Below are 6,282 nucleotides of genomic sequence, written 5' to 3' on the forward strand. Positions count from 1 at the left end.
AACCACTAGGGAAGAGGAAGGTTCCAGCTCAGGAAATCCTAAGAACATTAAGCTAACAGGTGTTAGAAGTCACACCAACGTGGCTAGACCATTTTACACAGAGGAAAATGAGTCTACTCAGGAATCCCAACAGGATGAGTCCCCTGTGATGTCTCCTACCTATTCCTAGATGATTAACACAATAAGCCTAAGTGATGAGGACTTTGAGATCAACAAGGATCTCTTAAGAAAGGACTTCTGTTCTGAAGTCAATAAGCAAAGAAATGATTGGTTCTTTAGCACTATCCCTAAAGTCATTAGAGCCATTTACCAAGAAGAATTCTATGCCTACTTAGGACAAGAAAAGAAAAATATTAAGTTTTGAATTTGGTTTGAACTCTTCAAACAAGAGGAATATCCAGATTATCCTTATAAGTGTGTTAATAACACTAAGAGCACTGATAAAATTAAGTCTTTTGAATTTTCTAAGGAATTCCAAGAAAATCCCCAAATTAACCAGGCTTTTGTTGACAGGATTAACCGGAAGTTTAAGGATAATCTTGTTGCCCCTTTGACTGTCCAGCCTCATAAGAGAATCAATATGGTTAAAGGTGATATTAGTTTAAAAGAAGAAGCTGATGAACTAATTAAGGTTTTTGAGGAACTCCATAACCAAACTGTTTAAAAAAATATTAACAATTTGGAAGCCTTTAAGACTAGGAATTACTATCCTAGACCTACCTTTCCTGACATGCAGTTTGAGGAAAGAAATCAGTATACTCAAGCCTCATACACCAATGGTACTATCTATGAATGGAACATAGATGGTATGACCGAGTATAACATACTCACTAAGCTTCAAGATATAACCATGGTAAGTACAGCCTATAAATTAAATAATAGACTGCCAGATCATGCTGTAGCTCAGACCATTGTTGCTGGGTTGACAGGTCAGCTTAAGGGTTGGTGGGATAATTATCTCACTTTTGATGATAGAAATAGTATCTTAAAAGCCTATAGGATTAATGAGAATAGTGAGGTTGTTAAGGACGAAGATGGCTAAGATATAGAGGATGCAGTGGCTACTCTAATCTACTCAATATCCAAGCACTTCATTGGAGATCCTGCAAAAATTAAGGATAAAACTGCATATCTCTTAACCAACCTTAAGTGTCCTAAGCTTCATGATTTTAGGTGGTATAAGAAAGTCTTCCTGACCAAAGTCATGCTTAGATCAGATTGTAACCAGTCTTTTTGGAAAGAAAAATTCATCTTAGGATTACCCAAGCTTTTCTCTGAGAGAATTAGGATTAAGATAAGGGAACAGTATAATGGTTAAATCCCTTATGATAAGATAACCTATGGTGAGATTATAAGCATTGTCACAGCTGAAGGGATTAAGTTGTGCAATGACTTCAAGCTTAAGCAACAAATGAAGAATGAACAAAAAATCTACAAGAATGAATTTGGATCATTTTGTAGCCAGTTTGGTTTCAGCCAAAAGGAAACTATGCCTCCCTCTAAGCAAAAACCAAGCAGGAAGCCTAGCAAAGATAAGTTTTACCATAGTAAGAGAGGTATTTATGACAACTATAGGATGAATGATACTAAGCAGTCAAGACACATCCAAAGAAGGGTCAACAAAGATACCCAGAAAAAGGTAGAAACCCCTTTAGATGTCAAGCCAATTATCTATTTTAAATGTGGCAAGGTTGGCCATTATAAAAAAGATTGTAGAGTTAAGCAAAAGATTAATAACTTAAGCGTCTCAGATGACCTAAAAAATATGCTTTGTAAGGTAATGTTAAACTCCACAGATTCTGAATCAAACACTGATTCAGATAATGAAGATGACATTAACCAACTAGACAGTAGTGGTGAAGTTTCTAGCCAATCTTCTAGTGACCAAGCAGAATGTATTAAGGGTAATTGTAATTGTCGCCCTAAAACTATAAATGTCATAAGTCAAGATCAGGAATTTATCCTAGATAATTTAAGGAAAGTTGAAGATGAAAAGACTAAGCAAAATCTTTATGAAGTTTTTAAAAAATTTGTTGTTAAGGTAGAAGCTAAGAAGACTGTAAATCCTTATAACCTTAATGATATCTTAAACAGGTTTGACCAACAGTCTCCCAAGGAAGTTAGCATTAAGGAACTTTATGATGAAGTTAGGTAGTATAGAAAGGAGATTAAGGAGTTAAGACAATTCATAGGTTTAGGTCTCTCTGATCTCCAAGAACAAATCAATAGAATTGTCAACCAAGGAAACCTTATGGATATTCCAGAATCTTCTCATGTTAATGATAATGAGACAAATACTTTTTTGAATACTGTGAGTAGGGTTATCTTCCAGAGGTAGGAAGTCTCCCTTACTATAGTAGTCAAAGATAAATTTGTCTTTGATATTATTGCTTTGATTGATTCGGGAGCAGCTGAAAATTGCCTTCAAGAAGGTCTTGTACCTATTCCTTTATGTGAAGAGACTAGTCAGTCTCTATTTGGAGCCAATGGCCAAAGACTTGCCATTAAGTATAAATTAACAGATGTTCATATCCGTAACCATGACATCTGTATTAAGCAAACCTTTATCCTTGTTAAGGATCTTAAGGAAAAAGCCCTCCTATGAATACCCTTCTTAAGCTCTATTTATCCCATGTGGGTAGATAACCAAGGTATAAGAACAAAGCTTTTTGACAAGGAAATTCTTTTTGAATTTGTTAATCCTGTTGAAAACATCACTCCTTGTGATTAAGAAATTAATCTTGTTGGAATTGATGATCCACCTAAGATATTAGGTACCCAATTCATTCATAATCTCATTATAAATGATATTTTAAGCATTCCTTTATGCATTTCAAAATTTCAAACTGATATTTTGAACCAAGGATTTTTAAAAGTTGTTTTCACATATGAGAAAACAATTAAGTATATAGCTTTTAAGTATAATTTAACTGATTGGATTATTTAAAACCTTAATTTTCAAATTAAGTTTATTAAAGGAGAAAGTTCCATTCCTAATCACTCAACTTGTGGAATTTGCAGGGTTCACGAGACCATGGCCCCTAAAAAGAATACCCAAGCTCCTAACTAGAAAACCCAATCCAGTCAAGCTCCTTCTCCCCATAAAATGCTATGGAGCCAACAAGTTGAAGAAGAAGAAGCAAGGCTTCATTCTTCTAACCCTATGCCTAATAAGATGATGACCTTGTACTATGATCATTCTAATCCAGCTAATCCAGTCAAGGCCACCCAATACCCAGCCATTTCAGGGCCTCAAACCTTCAAGCAAGTCACTAAGGCTAATCCCTCTCAAAAGGAATTAGCATCAAGCTCCTCTTTTTCAAACAAGCAAATTGTGGTGGCTGTCAACCCCACATCTCTTTCAACAAAATCAAGATATTGGCAAAATGATTTAAATCAACCTTTTTTGGTTATTGAAAGAGAATTTTTCTCTAAAAACCCCAAAGAGATTGCTGTAAAAGCTTTTCAAGAAAATTTTCATTATCCCTCTGATGATATTTTAAAAACAAGAGAGTTTTATGAAGCAGTCCTTACAGAAACTGGTTATGTTAAAATTAAGCATAACGCTGATAAATTCAACAATATGAGCTTGACATTCTCCACCTGCCATATCTATAAGATTCTTATTGTCAAGCAATGGGGTGGAAATCCTAATCTTTCAAGGGAATTTTCTGAACCATCAAAGCCAAGGTTTTTTAATTATTGGGATTATCAGAGAGCATGGTTCAATGCTTTTCTGATCCAGAATAAGGGCTTCCATAATTCATGGATGTTCTATTTTCCATTTAAGAATCAACTTTCCTCTTTCCTATTTTGGTTCCACAGTTGGTGGACTTATTATGGTCTGACTATTAAAATTCTTCCTAAGCCCATCCTGGATGGCTTTGAGCTATTCAGCAGTTCTTTTGATATCCCCAGAGAACTTTCAGTTTTTCCCCCTTTACTATTCTTTTTCAACAAATTTGACCTTGCTTGGATAGTCCAGTGGGACTATATTATCATTATAGATGAATCAGCAACCTTTCCAACTCTAGGAAGGACTTTTAAAACTAGATGGTGGGACGCCTTAAAAAATGATGCATCTATTGATGCAGTTAAGCAGTATTTCCTCAAGAACCCCACAAAAGTCTCAGCCAGTGATGATATCTCTTTGTTTCTCCTCAAAAAGCAACAGTTACAAGTTATGCTCGCAGCAGCTAAGACCCCTCAAGATTTCCAGAAAATCCTTGAAAAAGGAAGCTCAAGCTTCTCCCAAGAAAATTCTTATGCAGAATCTGATGATTCAACAAGCGACCTTCCAGACAATGGTGACAACTGTGAAGGAATCCTTCCTCCAATAAGAAGATCCAAGTAATCATCAGCCTTATGTCTTCCTACCATCAAGAATATTTTACAACTTTGTAGTTTCAACACCAAAAGTAGCAAGCATGTGACTCCACAGTCTAAAGCAGCCTGTCAGTAGTCTTCTCAGCTGAAAGTGGGTTTTTCGGTGGAATTCGATGGAAAAGTGAATTTTACTATTTACTATTTACTATTCATGCACGAGATTACTATTCATGCAGTTAGTCAAAAAGCAAACAGTGCTTTGTCCCCTCTTTTTGGTTATTTAAGAAGGCTTGATCCTCATTTGTAAGCACCTAGAATTTTAGATCTGAGATTTTTCATTCTCTCTCCCAAGCTTATGCTCTCCCTTCTTTCTTCTTTTTCTCTCATCATGTAAGCCCTTCAAGCCCCAAGCTTTCTTCAAAGCTTTCCTCCCATTGTAAGATATTTCTCCTTATGTATCTATGTTTTAAGATTTACTTCCTATGATGGATGGTCTTTAAATTATGTAAATTTTAAAGTTTATTTTAAGTTTACCTCCTATCATGAATGGTTTGTTTTATGTTTCTAGTTTACCTCCTATCATGGATGGTTTTATATTTATGAACTAAAAAGTTTGTGGTTCCTTCTCTTTTTAAATTTCTTTGGTTATTTATCTTGTTTGGTTTCTAACCCTCTTCTTTGTTTTGAATCATGGTATAATTCCTATTTTCATTATATATGACCTTGTCCTAGGTGTTGTTGTTTGGTAAAATATAATTTTATAACTACTTAAGCATGACAAATTATTCAAATTTTTAATAAAATAATAATTGAATATTTGTACGTTAGGGTTATATGATTTTTTATGGTTAATTTTTTATTTATTGAGTATATATGTTTTTTTAGTCTTATTATTTAATAACAAAAAAACTCTCAAAATTTATTTATTTTTAAATAAAAAAATTATTTTAAATTATATGTAAGGATATTATTGTAAATTTATTTCTTTTCATTTCCATTCTTATTATTATCAAACATTGGAATGGAAACAAATAATCATTCCAATCTTGCATTCTTAATGATCCCTAATTTTAATTTTGTTGAAAAATTATTTTTTTGGACACTTTTACCCCTCTTTATTTTGTTTGTCACAAAAATCATTATCTTCTCACTTATTTCATTCATTCTATTCATTTAATCTTATAATACATCTCTCGGATTTATTTTTCCTCTTTCATAACTATTTTATCAATCAAATAACTCATTTTTGTTTTCATTTTAGCAAATGTTAATTTCATTTTCACTTCAATTACAAGGTGAGTTAAGTTTGATTTACAAAAAAATTAATTAAGATTAAATTCTTAATTATAATGATAAACAATATGATGACAAAAAACTCCAACAAAAAATAACCGCACAAATCCGGGATAAAAAACAACTACAAAATCTCAACAAAAAAAAAAAAAAACCATTGTAAAAAAACCCTAACCAAACATATAAAAAAAATGATGAAGGATCTAGAAGAAGGCTGCAAAAAACTGCAACAAAAAACTATAAAAAATTTCAACGAAAAACAACTCCAAAAATCCCAACAAAAAAATCACTACAAAAATAATCACAAACAACTCTAACCAAAAATAAAAATGAAAGATCTTGGAAGAAAGAAAAAGAAAAATGAGAGTTCTGGCCAATCTTTATCCATTCTTTGGTTTGAACTTCATCCGAAAATTCATTAGGAGGGAGCATGGAGATAACTGGAAAAATTCATTGGAAGATTTGAAGGAAAATGATTCGGAATGAGGGGGAAATGTTATTTTGAGGAAATTTAGAAGGGCAATATTGTCCAAAATGGATCATTAAAATAAAAATAAAAAAAAAGAAGAAACATCATTCTTCCAATTTCAGAAGTATGTGGAGCTTTTTAACCAAATTCTTTTTCCCTTCTTATTTATTTTTAAGGTTACTTTGCACCACTTG

The sequence above is a fragment of the Vitis vinifera genome, chromosome 5 (genome assembly GCF_030704535.1).
Source record: "Vitis vinifera cultivar Pinot Noir 40024 chromosome 5, ASM3070453v1".
Taxonomy (NCBI): Eukaryota; Viridiplantae; Streptophyta; class Magnoliopsida; order Vitales; family Vitaceae; genus Vitis; species Vitis vinifera.